At 46.0% G+C, this 18,046-nt stretch overlaps 1 protein-coding gene across 1 annotated transcript in view; it reads left to right on the forward strand.

Annotated features, from left to right (window-relative positions):
- Window positions 1-18,046, forward strand: part of NXPH4 (neurexophilin 4) — a 257,833-nt gene that overhangs the window by 126,989 nt on the left and 112,798 nt on the right. The window lies entirely within an intron of this gene.

Genomic DNA, 18,046 nt, shown 5'->3' on the forward strand with positions numbered 1-18,046 from the left:
GCTGAATTATTATCTTCTATAGTACTGCTGCTTTTATAGTAAACATTCATACCAGCCACTGCTTAGAGGTCGCCAACATGGAATAATTTCCAAGAGCTGATTTATAACGGTGGCCCCCTACTGCTCACTCCCTCCACCAAATTAAATTCCTTGATAAATACTCTTTCAGTTTTGATAGATGTGGGGGCACTTTTCTCTGTTCTCCTGTGAGCGGACAGATGGAGGAGTAATGAGTGAGTGTGGAGAGGTGGAAGCAGGGCAAGGACTGCGGTTTCCCCGGGCTCTGCCTGCAAGCATACTGTGTGTCCAAAGGGTTTTCAGTATTTTTGGAGCCTCTGGTTGGGATGCTGTGTAATCCAGCTACCCAGGGCTGGTCATGGGACAGTATCAGTAAAGTCATGATAGCCTGCTGAGCTTGTGTTGTTGCCAGAGGGAGGAAGAGCAAAAGAAGACAAGCCACCAAGAAAAAGGGGAGTTACAGTGGCATCCACACTCTGCTTTAAGGACATTTCAGATACAGAATTAATTATAGTTGTAACCCTTACTGGAGGGGGGGGGGGAGGGGTTAAGCCCCAAGGGCCCACAAACATATTCGTTTTCATGGAGGTTGCTCAGGCTAGCAATTAAATCCCACATTTGACTCTCTATCCCAGGGTGGATTCTTTTTATGGGGGAAGCTCTCGCTTATGGCCTGGACCATGGTGTCTTGCTTTCGGGGTCTGTAGATAGTAGGTGCATCCCAAGGTGTGAGATTCTGGGACAAATAAAAAAGGACCAGGTTCTGGATGTTAAAATAAAGTTTACTGATTGGTAATAATCAAATTAACATGACTGTAGGTACATGCGTATTTCTTTGTAGGTAGGTACCCTTTTATTTTAGACATCTGGGAAGAGCTCCCAGGGTGATCACCCAGCCAGAGTTTCTATTGGAGGGGTCCTCAACTTCATAGCAAAACAGTTCTACCTGACTCCACATCCTTCCTGGACACCCAGCCCTTCCTGGTCCCATGAGCATGGAGATCCGATTGGTGTCTCCCGGTCTTGCTCTTTCATCTTTAGTTTTTGTTACTGGGGACTTTAATCGGGGAAAAGTCACAAGGGGGATCAGGCTATGCCAGCCCTGCAACCCTGTGGAGAGGGGTGGATCAGAAAAACCTTCTCACACCGCAAATGTCCAAAACATACTTCTAAAGGTAAAGCTGGATAAATGTTCAGCTATTACTGTCTCTCTGAACAGGGCTTGTCACTGGTGCTTGGTTCACAGGCCTTCAAAGCTCTGGATGAGAGCCATTTCGCGTCAGAAGGGAATCAGGTGTAAAAATCTCTCTCTCCGTAAATCAGTAGGAGGAAGACCCTCTGGCAGGGAGTGAACGATGAGGCATCACTTCAAACTGAAACTTCAGGGTGAGGCCTCACCAGAGCGTAAAACCTCACTGCTCGGAGGCTCTCTAAATCTGATCACATACAGTTCTGAAATGGTTGGGCTAAATAGAGTTGAGGCATCCCAACCACTGCCCTCCAAGTGGGAGGGACTGATGGGGAATGGAAGGCTCATGATATTATAGTTCTGTACAGGGACATAGGGACACCTAGTCTGATTCTAATAGCTAATTTTACAAATGTTTTCCACTTCTGAGAGCTCCTGTTATAAAAAAAACCATTTCTGGAGCTGATCTATGGCAGAGATTCCGAACATTGCCTTCCTTACATGCAAATTTATCTCATGCATATTCATTGTGGAGTTCCCCAAAACCTAACTGGCTTGGGGTCCCTCAGCACAGGTTTGGGAACCGCTGCTTTTCCAGCTGCAGCACTACGGTATGCAAGAATATTCTTCTTCTATTATTGGGACATTCTGCTGCTGTGAATTCTTAAGACTTCAATGGCATTACCCTCGACACCTAAAAGAGAGAGGAGAACTTAACACTATATCCAAAACACACTCAAGTCTTGGCTCTTTGATAGCCAATTAACATTAATAGTGTACCACATGCTGAATTCATAAAGTTTTGGGGGTGTTTTTTACATTCAAAATGGTTATTGAACCCAATCCAAATAAACAAATCAATCGATATATGTGAAACTCTTTGCTAATGTTGCAATCAAGGTACAAGTCAAGGTGAAATCAATAAATGTAGGTTCATTACTTATTTCATAGATTCTCAACTGCTGCATTGAAGATGTGGGTTACACAAACAGAGTCAAGGGGAGAGAGAGGTGGTAAGGACAGAAAGAGTGAGTAAAGGAATCGTGACTTAGGTATACTGCAGGCCATGAGTGAACTGGGTTAGTACAAGCAGTCTGCAACTCCCCAGCAGGTTTGTAGTGGCCAAGTACTGGCCAGCAAAGGCAATGGGGATATAGGAGGCTGGAAGTTCAGGTTTTCAGGATATTCACAATGAATATGCAGTGCATGCAAACGCATCTCATGCATATTCAATGTAGATATCTTGAAAACCCAGCTGGCTTTGGGCACTCAAGAACCCTGATCTAGAAGATCAACTGACAACCCTAAAATATGTTTCAAAAGTGTATTTTATTTAATATTTAACTGTTGCAATTAGAGGTTTGTTTTTTTTTTAGTTTGGCCAGACAATTTACTTTATAATACAGGGCATTATGGAAGCTGTCTTGCCATTTTGGGTGATGAAGGCTGGATTTACAGGCACATATGTGAACAGTCACAGCCTCGTTCAGTTTCTTCTAAACAAGTCTAGCTGACTTGTCTGAGGGGCTCACCCTTTTGCTCCATTCGGACTATCCCCACTGACCCTGCAGTGCTGCTGGCTCAGATATGGTAGGATGGCTGAGCAGAGACTGTAGGGCCAGGTAGCAGGGGAGTCGCCAGTCTGAGAAAATGACTCAGGACTAAAGGCTCTGTAATCAGGGAGAGGACAACATACGGCACCGAGAGGACATTCAGCTGGCATGGGGAGCCCTTGACCCAGATATACAGTCAAACCAAGAATCCTGCACTGATTTCCCATTTGGGAGAGTTCCTTAGTGAGATCACAATCAGATCCCAGATAATGGGCTCTTTTCCATGAAGTTGTGATGATTTTCCTGATAACAAACTTCCCTTGAAGTCTTAAAAGCCTGCTCTCATACTCCTGTTTAATAATAATGCAATTGTCTGAGATGACCACCTTAAATGTTTTGCCTCTTTTCTCTGCGCCATGTATGGGGTTTTGACTCAGTTCCTTCCCTCCCACTTGATATGAATGCGCAGTCGAGACAGATAGGTTGGGGGGTGTATGTGTCTGGCATTCCGTCTCCTTCTCCTTAATGTGGACTGTGTTCCCTGTGGCCTGTTTTTGAGCTGGCTAGGTCGAAGTGCTCCTTTAACTATACATTTCAGTGGTAAATTGTGGGCAAACTGTATTTCCAGATTCTTTAATTGAGCATGGGGGCAGGGGTTTTTGATAACTTAATGCAGACAGCTCTGCTTGTCTCTGTATTTTTTTTTTTTATAGAACTGCAGCATTGACAGCGCTGATGGATAAATTACAAGCTTGGAGCTATAGTATTGTTTCTGACAATAAAACCTGTTATCCTTACACCAAAGCACATAAATTTTATTTTTACCTTATATGTGTGCTCAATAACTAGAATATAAAAGCCTTTATTTGAGCAAGCATTAAATAAACCTCCAGGAAGCTTTATATAAGGATCTTTATTTGCTGTTAGAATTTTAACATCATCTTCTCTGTTTATCTCTCTCTTTCCCTTCATGCCTCTGTCTATATTCCCTTTTATTTTTCATAGCCAGGAAGCCATCACATAGGACATCTTCTTCCTTGTACCTGACTCCCATTAGGAGCCACCTTGCACAGCCTCTGTCCTTATTCATTCCCATCCTGCTCTCCTCAAAGAGCTACCATTCATGGCTTTCTTCACTTCTCTGCCATCTGGCACTCCTCAGGGACCTTCCTTGCACACCCAAGTGCAGGAATCTTATCCAGACCTCGATTGCAGATCATCCATTGGTACATAGTATGAACAGAATGAAGCCTGGGCAGCCATGAGATGTAAAGTGTGCTCCCATGACTCACTCTAAGGTGGGGTGAGCCTCAGCTGTCCTTTTTTAACTGGTGGTTTTATAACATTACAGATAGTGGCTGTCTTACCTATGGGGTGACCACCTGTCCAAAGCCCCACACTGGTGAGGGAGGAGGCTGCCCAATGGTAGGTAGGGGTAAATACACTTTATGACCTGATACTATATGCAGGTGATGATACTAGATGCAGAGGGGTAGCGTTATACAGCATGTAAAGGATGATACAGAGTCAAGCAGGATAAAAGTCTAAAAGGGAAACAAAATGCACTACGGAATCCTTATGAATAAAAGGTGTGATAGATTATAGAGTATAGCAGTGGGTGTATACTACCATCTACCAGGCTAAGATGAAGAGTAAACTGTGACATGCTAGCAGAAATTAGAAAGGCAAATACATTTGGTAATACAATTATAATGGGAGATTTCAAATACTCCAGTATTAACTGGGTCAATATCTCATCAGGACATGCTAGAGAGATTAAGTTGCTTGATGTCATAAATGACTGTTTCTTGGAGCAGCTGGCCCATGATGGAAAGTTACTTTAGCTCTAGCCCTCAGTGGAATATACGACCTGGTGCAAGGGGTGGCTGTAGTGGGGTCACTTAGAAATAATGACTGTAGTACAATCAAATTTGACATGATCAATGGAGGGAGGATTTTAAGTAAATGTACTGCAGAAGTATATGGGAATATGATAGAATGAGCAAATTAATTAGAAAAAACTAAAAGGAACAGTTGAAAAAGTTAGGCTAACCTGAGCAGATATTGTTTAAAAATATCACCTTGGAAAGCCAGATGCAATGTATTCCATGCATTAAAAAAATGTCAAAGAAAGACAGAATAATTGGTATAATGGTGAGGCAGTTAAAGCCAAAAGGGCATTGTTAAAAAATGAAAAGCAGACCTAAATGAAAAAAATAGGCACGTGCATAAGCACTGGCATGTTAGATATAAAACAGTAGTAAGACAGGCCAAAAGAGAAGTTGAGAAGCTTCCCATAGAGGCAAAAACTGATGATAAAAACGTGCATTCAAAGCATAAAGTCTGCAAGATAGTTAAAGGGACTGCAAGATGACAGAGAGATAAAATGGTTGCTCAGGGAGGACAAGGACATAGAAGAAAAACTGAATGAATTCTTTGCCTTGTCTTTACTGATGAGGGTGTTGGGAATCATTATTTGATGATGGTGATTCTAAGCAACTAAAAGAAATCTCTGTGAAAATGGAGGATGTAACTGTAAACCCCCTTTTCTCAGGGGTCAACTTCAGAGCTACAGAGGGATGTGAGGGCCACTGCTGCAGCCCTGGGAACAGGTAAAGTCCACCAGGGATCTCCAATTGGGGACCAGACAGTCTCTGGGGGGCCCAAGGGAAGGCTTACCAAGATACAAAGTCCAAGGTCCACACCAGCTTTTGGTTCCAAAAGTCAAAGTTTATTAGAAAAATCCAAAGGCAGATAGAAAAATCAGCAGAGTCTGTCAGTAAGTCTCAGAATGCAGTTCAACAGGAGATAAACAAAAGCTCAGTAAAATTTCACTCTTCTTGAGCAGGAGGGAACCCACTCACCCACAGCTTCATCCCCCAAACCCACAGGACAGTATTATGCCAAAAAAATACTTCAAACTACTGGAGCTTTCCCAGACAAGGATTTTACCCCCTTTAATTGGATGGGGTATCCTCCCTCTAGTAGGCTACCAAACCTTATTTTCCTCAGCGTGGAATCTTTTCCTATTCCTGCCTTCAGAAATCTCTGGATGCCTCACAAGCCCTGTCTCTTCTCAGGACTCACAAGACAACAACCACAGATGCCTGGGGGCATCTTATATAGACTCTTACTAATCCCAACCCATCCTCCGTGGAGGAAATGCATCTCCTACATTACCTCATCCTTTACAGCACCAGACTTTCACATTCCACCCTATACTCTCCCTCCCCCTAACAGGAAGGATGATTGCAAGGCACACTGCCCTGCAGTTTGCAGGAGCTCGGCAGTAGCAGAACTCTCTGTCCTCTAAATGAACTCTTAAGAGAGCAGGGACCCTCTGCCTAGGCCCGAAGCTGGAGCCTCACCTAGGGAATAGGCCAAGGCCCAAAGCAGGGGCTGAGGTCTATGCCTGAGTATGACACCGGCATCTCAGCCTAGGCCTGATGCTGGGGCCTCAGCTGCGTTAGGCCATGGCTTAAGCCCAAGTGTGATGCTGGGGTCTTGGCCTAGGCCTGGGCCCGGGCCTGATATTGAGGTTTTGGCCAAGACCTGAGCAGAGGACCGAGCTGCCCTGAAAAAGTTTGCCAGGGTTGTGAAATTTCTAAAGCATCCAGCCCTCTTGTACTTGGACTATCCTGGCTGAGTCTTCATCAACCATCTATTGACTGGAATTCCTTACAGATTTTCCATTGGGGTCCATCCTGCCCAGAACATTGTATCATTTCATCTTTGTCTCTGGCCTTTTCACTTCGAACCACCTTGTGTGAAGTGCGGGTTTTGCCGCTTCAGTTCACACTTGAGTACTGAAATGTGTTGTCCTCCTGCCAAAGACCCTTTGTCCGTCAATCAGGACCAGTCTCAATGCTTGTCCAAGATTTCCGCCTTTTCTTCAATTAAGTCTTTCGCTTTGAATGATTTTTTATTTAGTCCAGTCTCGAAACCAAAGAATCTCTGGATCCTGGGTCTGGACCCCCAAGCCCCCAATTGATAAAATAGTATCTTCGTCTCCTCAGAAGCCAAAGAAAAGAAGCTTGAGGAGGGGGCTTGAGGAAGGGGGTCTGAAGGAATCCAGATGCCTTCCCAGACTCTTCGGTGGCGGACATTCACCGTGCGGCAGAGAGCCACCATTGGATGCTCTGACGCATGTGATACTAGGACCCAGCAAAGAGATACTTAGGGTGTGTGTGTGCATTGGTACACACAATTTGGCGCACATTGGCGGGAGAGTCAGGTACCTGCTCCGATGATAATGTCACAAGCTCAAGACTACTTAGTCTCCCTGGACTTGGATTTGTTGCCTCAGCAAGAAGGTCTCCTGGTTTCTGCTTCCAGTCTTCTGTCTTACTCAAGCTCTCCAGCCTGGTTCCTGCTTTCAGTGTCAGTCTAGTTCCATCTTCTCAGCCTTCAGCTTTGCTTCAGTCTTTGCCTGTGCTCCACTGTAGTCTTCAGCTCCACTTCAGCCCTCAATTTTGTCTCAAGCCATCAGCCTTGTCTCAAACCGTCAATCTTGTCCTTGCCTGGCTTCAGCCACAAGCCTGGTCTCTGTATGGACTCTTGGACTTTGTCATAGTCTGGCCCGTGTCAAGACTCATTCACCTACTGTTTGCGTAGGTCTCAGGACTCTACATACGAGGCTGCGTCACGGCAAGAGGGGCTCACACATACACAGTTCTTTACACCTGGGCTCTGGCCTAGGCTGAGGCCCAGAAGTTGGTACCCAGCCGAGACCCAGCACTGTGCCTAGGCCGAGGTTTTGGAACCAGGCTTCCAAGTCTCGACTTTGTATAGAGCTGAGGTGGCAGCGACCTACCACATCCTAGGCCTATGCAAGGCTGAGGCTTTAGCCTGGATCTAGGCCTCACCAGCAGATCCCTTCTGAATCGAGTATGTGAGGTCCAGGGGAGATCCTGGAATCGGCATTTTTCTGGGTGGGAGGGATGGGTGGTGGGGAACGGGAGGCCTTGGGAGGCTCCTTGTCCTTTTTTTTTTTTAATTTTTGGGAGGGTTTTTTTTAATAATGTTTGATTTTTTTTTTTTTTTTAAATGAAAGCAGCAAATTAAACATTAAACAAAACGAAATTCATGGGGGAAAAAACCCATGCTAAAACAAAACAAAAATGAAACACATTTTTTTACCCCTGCAAATCCCTATAAAACAGAAAATGGATTGCCTCTGTATTGAGCCATAGTGTGACCGCACCTTGAGTATTGTGTGCAATTCTGGTCATGCCAACTCAAAAAAGACATAGCGGAACTAGAAAAGGTGCAAAGAAGGGCAAGAAAAATGATAAAAGGATCTCCTATGATGAGAGACTACGCAGGCTAGGGCTCTTCAGCTTGGAAAAGAGACGGCTGAGAGGCGACCTGATGGAGGTTTATGAAATTATAAGTGTGGAATGGGCAAATAAAGGATGGTTATTTACCCTTTCAAATAATACTAAAACAAGGGGGGCATTCCATGAAACTAACAACCAGCTAATTAAAAAAAAAAAATCAGAGAAACTATTTTTTCGCTCAGAGCACATTCAAGCTGTGGAATCTGTTGCCAGAGGATGGGACCCGGGTGACTAGCATAGCGGGGTTTAAAAGCGGTTTGGTCAAGTTCTTGTAGGAAAGTCCATAAAATATTATAAGCTGGGTAAACTAGGGAAAGCCATCACTGTTCCCGGGAGCGAGTGACAAGAAATAGCCCCACATTTTGAGAGCCTGACTGGTCACTGTCAGAGACAGGATGCTGGCACTCGATGGGCTTTGGGTTAACCCAGCCTAGCATTTCTTATGTATCTCTTTTGATGCACTCTTCCTGGCTGCAGTGAGCAGTGACAGCAGCGGCGTGGCCTCCAGTGCATTCGTTCTAGCTGTAGTAGCAGAAGGAAGGGCACACGTGCAGAAGATGCACCTACCACAAGATGGGGGAAAAGGCATCCTTCCATGCTCCTCTGCTCTCTTGTACTTGCAAGCTTTGCCACCACCATCATTACCTCCTTCACAGAGCCTCTATCGCCTCCTCTTGCCAACCGCCATCACTACTTTGCCTCAGAGCCCCCACTGCAGCCTCCTTGTTGGGAGCACCCCCACTAGCACCACCACAATCCACCTGCCTGGGGCTTGGAGCCCCCCACACTTCCTGTGACTTGTCTGCCTGGTAGTTAATGCCCCACTGAAAATCCAGGTCTGCTGCCTGCCTATGAATTCCCCCACCCCAATACCATAGTCACTACAGTTAGGCTATGCCTGGGAGCACTCCCCCACCACAACCACAGTTGCTGAAGCTGGAGGGTCTGCTGCCTGCCCACTGTATGCATGGGAATGTCTGCCTCCTGAGGGAGTCAGTGGAAGACAACCACACGGAGGGAAAATTTATTTTGTATGGCAGGCAATGTTGTGCCTGGGCCCCCCTGTCCTCCTGCTGATGTTGGGGACAGGAGATGGTGCTGGCATTTCTATGGGGAGGAGGGGGGACAGAAGGTGTGTTGTGGCTTCATAAACACTAACTGCAGTGCATTTTTAAAGGGACATGCATTGTGAAAATTGGTTGCATTATCCAGAAGATGTTGGGTGGGAGTAAAGGAAGTATTAGAGGGGGTCCCATTCCTGAGTTTTATCCAGGGCTCTGGAATCAGAATCACTAAGATCACCCCTGAGGGGCATTTATCTCACCAGTTGCTGATTCCTTGCTCCATAGCACCACTGCCATGCCTTGCCACACAGCTCATCACAAGTCATGAGGCGCGGTAAATCTATACATACTGTCACGTGGATTGGGGGGAGGGGATAGGAGTAGAGGTAGGGGAGCCAAGCGCCTGCAACCCATTCAATTCAAACTATCAAGAGAAAACGGATTAATCTGGCATTTAATCTTAATAATTTAACCAGCCCCATAATTTATAATTAAAAACAACATAAGAACATAAGAACGTGCCATACTGGGTCAGACCAAGGGTCCATCGAGCCCAGCATCCTGTTTCCAACAGTGGCCAATCCAGGCCATAAGAACCTGGCAAGTACCCAAAAACTTACAGAGAATACAAATAGACAGCCATAAAAGAAAATAAGTTGAATTTTAAAAGAAAAAGAAAAATATGGCTGATATTGTAGGTTGTTGTCTTCCATGTGCTCCTCCCTTGATTTTGTTTGAAGATTTTTCAGCTCTTCCTTTCTGCAACAAGTACATCAAATAGTGGCTTAGGAAGGGTTTCCTGTTAGGGTAGAAGACCACACTTTTTTTTTTCGGGGATGGGGGGGAGGAGGTCACACCTATGGTTTAACCTGTCAGAGAAATGCTTTACCTACGTCAGCTGTTACGGAGAAAATGCATGCTAAATGGTCTCTGCCTCAACGTAAGGCCGGGTGCCTACAAGTTTGGTTTCCTTACTTAGATGCTCTCCCACCTGAAGCACGGAGCTTGATTTAGGTTGACTGATTTTAATTTGTTGGATTTTTTCCTTTGTAATTGTGCAATTTTCTTATTTATTGTCTGCTATACATGGATTTGCGCTTATGCCCATTTTGTTTTACAAACTGCCGAATGGGGAGGGTTTGGGGAATAATGAAGAAGGGGAGGGCTGGATGGGATCATCTGTTCGTACCTTGCTTTTGGGGTTTTATCTTTTGTACTATGTGGAATTTGTAACTTTCTTGGGCATGAAGTGTACGGAAACAATCGCTTTCATGCCACCTTCTGTTTTCTTCTCTTGTTGCATTTCATAAACACATTTAAACATAAAAGAGAAATAAACTTAATGTTAACTTGCCGAACTTAGAAGATTGTGATGTAGATTTACAACATAATTAGTTATAAAAATCAATTGCAGGAGAGCAAGAGCAGACAGACATCAGGAAGAGTGAGATTCTGCGTGTAATCCCTGTTCCATCCTTGGCAAGGGCCAAGAGGCACATTTGGTTGCTGCAGGGTAATGGCCAGGGCTGGAGCATCCTATTAGGTGAACTAGGCGATTGCCTTGGCCGCTGACCATTAGTGGGTGCCGAAGAGCAGCCATGTGGGGCCGCAAGCAAAGCCTATCCCACTCACGGCAAAGAGTAGAGATTCGGCAGGCTGCAAGCAGTGCCCATCCTGCTCACAGCCCAGAGTAGCACACACTCGGCAGGCGTGAATGAGGTAGAGTTGGGGGCCAAGACCGGGGGGGGGGGGGGGGGGGGGGGGGTGCAATGCGGGGTATGGGTGCAAGGCAGAAGGTTTGCCTAGGGTGCCTAATACCCTTGCACCGGCCCTGACAATGGCTATGCTTGCTGCAGCCCCTGGGGTTCTTCCATGGGGAGAAGCAATAATTTTAGGGCCCATAGGGTTAGGACACATGCACCACTCTGATAAAAAAAAAAAAAAAAGAAAAATTCACTGACCACACCAAGCTGTGTTGTTCCAATAAACAAACCTATTACTGATGTCCAAGATGCAGCTGAATAATTTGGCAGACAGCACATTTAAGTCTCGTGCAATTCCAAACAGAAAATCAAAGTTCAAAACAGTTCAAAAAGTTGCTTTCGGGTAGGTAGGGCAAAGAAAGTTGAGAAATCCAGTCACACTAATAATGGCCTTGTCATGCTCAGCAGGGAGGAGTCAGTGCCGTAACGTGACATTTTAGCGCCCGGGCAAGGCAATCATATTTCTGCTCCTATCAGCCCCTCCATTCTAGTTTTCCCATGGTGGTCCTTGGTTCATCATCCCCTCTGGTCCTCAATGTTTGAATCCCACCCAGATTGCCCCCATCCCTTGAATCCTGGCGATCCTTCCCACCCCTCCAATGGTTCTTGAGCATCCCCCCCCCCCCCCCAATGATCCTCGAGCCATCGTTTAATTTTTCCAATCTCCACTGAGTGGTCACCGATCTCCATCCTCCTAGTCACCTTGGTGGCCCTTATGTCCCTACCCCCCCCCCCTCCTCCTCCAGTTCCCAGTGTTCACAAATTTCTGCACCCTTGATTAATTATGGTCTCCAGCCGTTCTTCTTCTGCTCTTCCTCCCTCTTCCCTTCTCTGAGACCAGTGGGGGCACGGCAGAGACAACTCGGGTGAAGCTCTAAGTCCTCGTGGCCACAACCTGTGGTGCCTTCTGCTCTGGTGCCTCCCTTCTGAGGCTCCTATCCATCTCTTTATTTATTTAAATTATTTCTATTCCTCCTTTCTCATAAACATTGTACCAAGCAGATCTCAGAAATCACAAGGAGGCGGGGCAAGCTGCCTTCCTTGCCCCACCTCAGTCTGAGTGGAGTTCCTACAGAGTTTCATCATTATGTTTTCAGAGGTCAAGTTTCAAATCCTATTTGCCCAGGTAAATAGCGATTTTACTTGGGTAAACTGGTCTGGAGGAAACCTGTCCTCCTCTGGCCAGCTAAAAGTACATCAGGCTTCCACAACGCACGCCCCTTAGCTAGATTGCAGGGGGCATTGCTGCGGGTGGGGCTAGGGAAACATTGCATGTGCTGTTTTCCTGTGAAAAGCTTTTGCCTGCCCAAATTGCAGACGCAGGCTCATTTATCAATGCAGGCCCTGTGATCAATTTTCACAGGGAACTTTGAAAATTGTGCCCTGCTCTGTAATAAGGCCTTCCAGTGCTGATTTTCTTCCTGGGGAAAAAAGGTGACAGTCCTCTCATGCAGGGCTTTCCTTGGGGGGGTGGGATGGGCTACCACCCACGGCCCCCATCCCCTGTAATGGGCTGCAGACCCTATGAAATAACAGCATTGCAAATACTGCACATGACATTAGAGCACCACTGCACCTCCTATTGGCAAAAACAGAACAAGCAGGACTGCTACAGATCACTACACAGAAACTACGTACTAGAAAGATACCTCACCTGGATCACACAAAGAAAACACAGGAAGGCCTTCGCCAACTAAAGAGTACGTGACCTCAAATTATGCATAGAAATATGCAGTCAAAAACTGAACTGGCAACCCCAAGAAGCCAGGCTCTACTGTGCAGCGCAGTGCCAGAGACGCAGAAACAGAAAGGCATTTCCTTCCGTGCCATGCAAAATACAAAGATATTAAAGATGCTGCCCATTCACGCTCCCAAAGCTGACATCTTCAAATCACTAAACCGAAAGGAAAAGCCTTCTTTTTCTACCTTTGTAGTCTGGACCGTTTGGACCCTAACATAACACTCCACACCCCCCCCCCCCCTTTTACAATAACAGGCGTTCAGCAGCTCCAATATAACATATCACCCCCCCTCCCCCAAGAGACACACACACAAATAGATGATGATGGGAAAAGCTCCCTCCAAAACACACAGAAAAGATGGGAGGCCCAGGAGCCCTAACCTAACATCTCCTACCCTCCTTGCACCACTTTATCCTCTTCCCCCCCCCCCCCCTCAGGGTCCCCTCTGTCTTTCACCTCCCTCCTTCCAGAAGGCAAGCTGAAGCCCCCCCTCTCTTATTCCCCCAGGGTCCCGTCCTCTTCCCTCTCCCATTTCTCTGCCCAGGCAGCGGCCTCTCCCTCTGCGCGGATGCACGGACACCGTGAGGGGGGAGCCGAAGCAGCATGGGTTGCATGGATTTAATTTTGAGGGAATCACAGGGAGGAAAATGTGCCAAGTATTCAGTACCGACAGGTAACCCTCTCAGAAAAAGCACTGACGCCTTCTACTTTTCTCCCAGGTTCATAAATACAAGATAGGGGCCCCACAGCTTAGAAACTCCCTCCTCAAAACATTACATACCCCCCTGGTCTATCTAAACATTACATACCCCCTGGTCTATCTAAACATTACATACCCCCCTGGTCTATCTAAACATTACATACCCCCCTGGTCTATCTAAACATTACATACCCCCCTGGTCTATCTAAAGCCAGCTTTTACAAAATATTACAACATTTAGGACAGAAGTCTACATTTCATCGGGTCACAAGAGATAACGGTGGGGAGAGAAAGCAAAAAAAAAGCCAAAATGCAATCCACCTGCAGGTTATAAACAGAAAGTGCTGCTCTAGCAGAAAATCAGCATGCACCGAGATGAGAATAAATCAGTAAACAAACAAACACGAGAACAGCCTGTAAAACAAATGTCAGTGCGAGTGCGGAGGCCCGAATTCATATCCCACAAGTTTACCACTGGGGCTGCAGTGCCCGAGGCGCCTGAGCTCGCCATGGGCAATCCTGTAGAGCTGAGCGGCATCACCGAACTGCAAGTCGGCGTTTTCTTCATGTGGTCCAGGGGAGGGGGTGGTGGGCAAGGACGATAGGCTCCTGAGTGCCGCCACTGTCACTTGCTGCTGGCCACACCGACAATTTTTCCCTAACTTCCTCAATTATCGTTACAGAAATACATTACATTCTATGCGTATAATTTGCCAGCTTTCTATCTTGGTCACTCTGAGGTCAATATTCAAAAGATCCGTCCAACTAAATTTAGGGGTGAGCTGGATGGGGTTTAAATTATCCCCCCAGACTAACAGGCTGATGCAGAAAGGTGCGTTCAGCTGAATGCACCTTTCTGCGCGCATTTCAACGTGCATTTTCTGCACGTAAAAACTTACCGCTGATGCAGCAAGGGGTCCTGCACGCAGAAAACGGGAGCACTGCTTAGGGCCCTGGCATGGAAATCCCATGCAAATGAGGGCATTAAGCAGAGAGGATGCATCTGGCCAGTGCACTTTTTTTTTAGCGCTGGAAACCTAACTCCAGGTCAGAGCTGGAGTTAGGTTTCCAGCACAACTGTGTTGGCACTTAAAAGTAACCCTTAAAAAAGGGGAGAAAGTCTTTAAAAAGTTTTGAAATCTCCACAGGTAAGAACTGACTTATCCAGGTAAATGGTGGCAGCGGCTGCCACTTACCTGGTTAAGACAGTACTTATCCGGCTAAATAGCAATCACCCAGGCCAGATAGCGGGATAAGTACTGACTTACAATATTTATCCGGCTAAGTGACGGCAGCTGACGCCACCTATGGCCGTCAGGGATGCATCCCCTGCCCCTTCCTGAGTTAAAATGTGCATTAGGACCTGTTACAATGCACATTTTACTCACAATGCCATTTTTTTTTTTTTAAATCTCCCAATGCATCTGCATTTCATTAGCTTACTGCATCGAGAGTTAAAAAAAATTAATCTGGGGGTTAAAAAATGTGCTCCGACAACCAGTGCACATATTTCTTCGCAGCCAGATTATTGCATGGGCCTGTAAGTGGGGACATTTTTGTCCAGACATATGGTTGCCTGCACAGAGTTTACCCAAGTCCAAAGAAGTGGCAAGGGAGGCATTTCTGTGGCACAGTTCCATTTTGGCCGGTAGGTGCTGATATTTAATGCTTCTCAGGTAAAGTCAGATAAGCTGTGGTCCTAAAGCTACCCAGCTATATTCAGCCTCACTTTTACCTGGGTAAGAGCTGCTGAATATCCAGCTAAAATTAACTGCAGAAGGTTATCCAGGTAACCTACCTGCTCAGCTGGTTTTTGAATATGGACCTCTCTGTCAGGAACACCCAGAAATCCCTATTTTCCCTGATTGATCTGGGGTCCTTAGCCTCATTTTACGGCTTCCCACCAAAATTGTCCCATGGGCAATGGGAATTGAGGGAGAAATCCCAGGGAAATGTCTGCGTTTCATGCGTGTCTGGACAGCCACTACCCTAAATGAACAGGTGATAAATGCAGATTATGCACACTAAATGAGAACAATGTACACTAAATGCAAAAAGGGCCAATCATCTGCACTAAGCACCAATAAAGCTCATGGTGACAGAGAAAAGAGTAACCCGGACGTGCACTGTGAGAGAAAGGGGGTGAAATTGTTAGGGGTGTGCATGCCAAAAAAATCTGTCGTGTCATTTGGGGGCAAATTTCCATGTCATTCTTTTTTTTTTTTTTTTTTTAGGTTATAGAAATATTGCACACTTAAAACAAGAGAAGGAAAAACATGAAATTTCTCTTTTTTTTTCCTATCATTGTTTTGAAAACAACATAGGCAATGTCATTGACATTGTCTGTGTCGTTTCAAACAAATGCACCTCCCTAGAAATGATGCGAACTGTGCCAGAGATGAGTGTGTGTGTGCGCGCTGTGTCGGCGAAATGGGATCAGTGACAAGCAAACAGGGTAAGAGCTGGTGTGGCTGTGTGCCCGCACATTCTGGATTAGGGGGGAGACACAGCCCTCTGTGTGTGCCGTCTGGGTGGCGAGGCTACTGGTGGAGAAGCCATTTTCCCCTGTCATTTTTGACAGGTATGTCCAATGTGTGCCTTATTCTCTTTCTTCCTCTCCCTTTCTCCTTCTTGCTGCAAATCCCCTCACTCAGAAGGTTTCCCGATACTGCTGCTGGGAGAGGGGAGGGGTCCACCTCCGATGATGCGGGCCCGCGTGGGATTTTAACCTCCACAGCTATGATGACAGAATTAGCTACGTTTAAAATTGTAACTAAGAGGGTTTCCTCTGTATCTTCGGTTAAACCTTCGGTGATTACTATGGAATCTCTATGGATTGCTTTGGTCTCTCTAGAGTCAGCTATTTCGACATTAACGAATATTACTCTGGACATTAAACAACAGATACCAACTACGGATGAAACTGTTAATTCTCTTGATAGGAAGGTGGGACAAACAGACACTCGGTTAACAACTGTGGAGAGTCTTCAGCAGGATTTAGTACATACAAGAAAGATTGAGAATATTGAAAATGTTTTGAAAATTCTAAACCTTCGCATACTTAATTTTCCATGTGTGATCCTATAGATGTGTTTAAATCTTACCTAACTTACAGGCCGATACAGTAAGGGCATGTAAGAAAAAGTGCGGCAGTGCAAGGCGCCCGCTCGTTTGCCGCGCGCACAGTTCGGATCACATACCGCTCGATACAGTATTTAAATTAGATGCAAATGCAAGCCGCATCCATGAAGCGCAATCCATTTTACTGTATAGAGCGCTATACAGCGCCTATACAGTATCCTGGGTGCGCTAGTACCCTTCATTTCAAATGTCATTTCAAATGACATTTGAAATGACAGGTACCAGGAAGTGGATGGTTCTCCTACGCTCGGGCATCGGGGATTGCCAGTCCTCTCTCCCCCCTCCCGAAGCAAGGCGCAGGGCGAAAATCGACTCGACATGTTATTAAAGCAAATAGAAATTGTAACAAAAGTAAACTTACTGCATGCTTCCAGCAGCCCCAGTCCTCTCTCCCCTCCTCCCAAGGCGCCCACCGCGGCTTCCCTGCCTCCTGGGGGCAGCCGGCGGCGAAAGCGGCTTCCAGCAGCCCCGCCGGCGAAGGTGCATGAACGCTCGTCCAATTTGGGTGCTCAAGCAGCGAAGGCGCATGAGCGCACGCCATGACCTGAGCGCCCGGATGGACGTCGCAGGCCTTAGTGAATCGCGCGGTACCGGGGGGGGGGGGGGCGAAGCGAGGGGCGAGCCTGCGAAAGCCGGCAGCGATCTCACCACCGCAGTGCGATCGTTGCCGGCTTTCGCACCCAATAGCGCCATCGCGGAAGGTGGTGCTATTGGGCGCGATACTGGCGGCGATAAGGATTCTTACGTTTCGCCGTCAGCGAAGTTGTCGCGGAGTCCGCCCCGAGGCCGCCCCTACTCCTCCCCTTCCGTGCGGACTCTGCCCCGACTCAGATATCGCACGCGAAAAGTCCCTTTTCGCGTGCGATACCTTTGGAAAATGACCCCCTAAGATATTGGGATTTCCATCAGATAACATACCTGCTATTTCTAAAATGTATTACCTGCCTAAAGATCAACAGAATCGAGAACTATTAGTTGATCAATAATTGCCTGCTATGAATTGCCTGCTATGAATGTCTGATGCTTTCGAGCTGGCTATAGATGCAATGGTAACAGAATGTGCTACTTTATTGGTGTCATTTACCTTTATTTCTGAAAAAAATGCTGTATTCAGATTTTTTTCTACGAAAACGCTCTTCATGGTTCTATGGCCAAAATATTTGGATCTATCCTGACCTAGCAAGGGCTACGCAGTTAAGGAGGAAAAAATTCTTAGAAATGAGAGCTGAAGCTTTATCTTGTGGAGCTACATTTATGCTGAGATATCCATGTAAATGTTTAATACATTATTCCAGTTGTAAATATGGTTTGGTTTTTTTTTATCCTACACAATTACGAGCATTTTTGGAGGCACATTCCTAAAGAAATCCTATATATATATGGAGTGGGTGCTAGAAATAATGTCATGGGGTATTCTCGGGATAATTTCTTTTTTTCTTTCTTTGTTTCTCCTATGATGAAACCGCTTGATTACACTTGTCTCTCCCATGTTTTATAAAAATAAAATAAAAAAAAAACAAACTTGTATCTAAGAGGA

Source organism: Rhinatrema bivittatum, chromosome 3 (genome assembly GCF_901001135.1).
Source record: "Rhinatrema bivittatum chromosome 3, aRhiBiv1.1, whole genome shotgun sequence".
NCBI classification, from domain to species: domain Eukaryota; kingdom Metazoa; phylum Chordata; class Amphibia; order Gymnophiona; family Rhinatrematidae; genus Rhinatrema; species Rhinatrema bivittatum.